Genomic DNA, 1,239 nt, shown 5'->3' with positions numbered 1-1,239 from the left:
CAATCAGCGCCCGCCCGCGGGAAAAAGGGCGGGGCCTCAGAGGAAGTGACGGCTCTGCCGGAAACGGGGCTGGTCTCCTAGGCGACCGCCTGCAACGCGCAGTGTCCAGGATGCCGGGTTGCAGGGCTGGAACAGGGACCTCAGACGTAATAAAATCCAACCCCTTCCACTTTCCCAGGAGGAAGCTGAGGGTTTCTTTTCCTACAGCACAAGAAGGCCAATGGAAGGACAAGTCCAGGGTCGACTCCGAGGTCAAAGGTGTCCCCGGACGGGAGTGTCCTGTTCTTGTCCTGTGCCCCGCATCTCTCCCTCCCTCCTTGGCTTCCACATCACCACATCATATTGGATTACGTTCTCTCCTTCACCTTTCCTGGGTCCTCCCTCTCAGGTTCCTCCAGCTCTTTCGTACATATACACTGCGTTATGAAATTCTTAACAATGTTTGATCCTAGGGGCTGTTCAAAAGAAAACCACAGGCCCAAAATGGAGTCCCTCATGCTAGGTCGAGTCACCAAACCGGGCCCTGCTCTCTAACCTAACCTAGATGCAGTTTCTTTCCCCCCCCAAAACTTAGTCCGAACCGGTCAGTCAGGAACTTTCCCGGCTCAGCGTGGGTGACGTCATCTCCATCTCCCCTCTCCCCCTGTCGCCCCCCCCACCCAAAGTAGATGAGATGATCCTCAAAGACCCCCTGCCCTTCTCCCTGATGGAAGGTGACCTGGCCTGAAACAATTCTCTCTCTCCTTTCAGTAATGATTTCCTTTTCCCACCCTCCTTCCTACAAAGACCTTTAATTCTGTACAGCTCCAGGGAGCATCTCTCTGTTTGCTAGACAGGATGCTGCCGTTCACTTTAAAAACCCAAGCTGATCTTTTAAATTACTCAGTTGAATTTCTGTTTGACAGCATACAGAGATGAATAAAGTTTGGTCCTTGCCAGGACCAAAGTCCAGAACCACCCTTTAGTCCGATGAACAGATTCTATCCTGTCGCTCTCGGCCCGCAAGAACGACCCGCAGACGAGGTGAGTGGCAAGCTTCTTTTTTAATAATGGCGGCCACCGCAAACCAAGCACACAGCGATATTTATGCACGCGCGTTCACCCCCCCCCTCGCCCAATCACAATGCCGCGCACGCAGCGTCCTCGTGACACTCTTATGTAACCATACAGGACTCTATTGTTCTCTAGCGGTGATCATGCGTTTCTCTCTTGGCTCCTGGTGCTGCTCATGCGTCAGCC

This window comes from Mustela nigripes, chromosome 13 (assembly GCF_022355385.1).
Source record: "Mustela nigripes isolate SB6536 chromosome 13, MUSNIG.SB6536, whole genome shotgun sequence".
In the NCBI taxonomy this organism is placed as follows: domain Eukaryota; kingdom Metazoa; phylum Chordata; class Mammalia; order Carnivora; family Mustelidae; genus Mustela; species Mustela nigripes.
The sequence above is the reverse complement of the archived record's forward strand: the minus strand, read 5'-3'. Positions refer to the sequence as shown.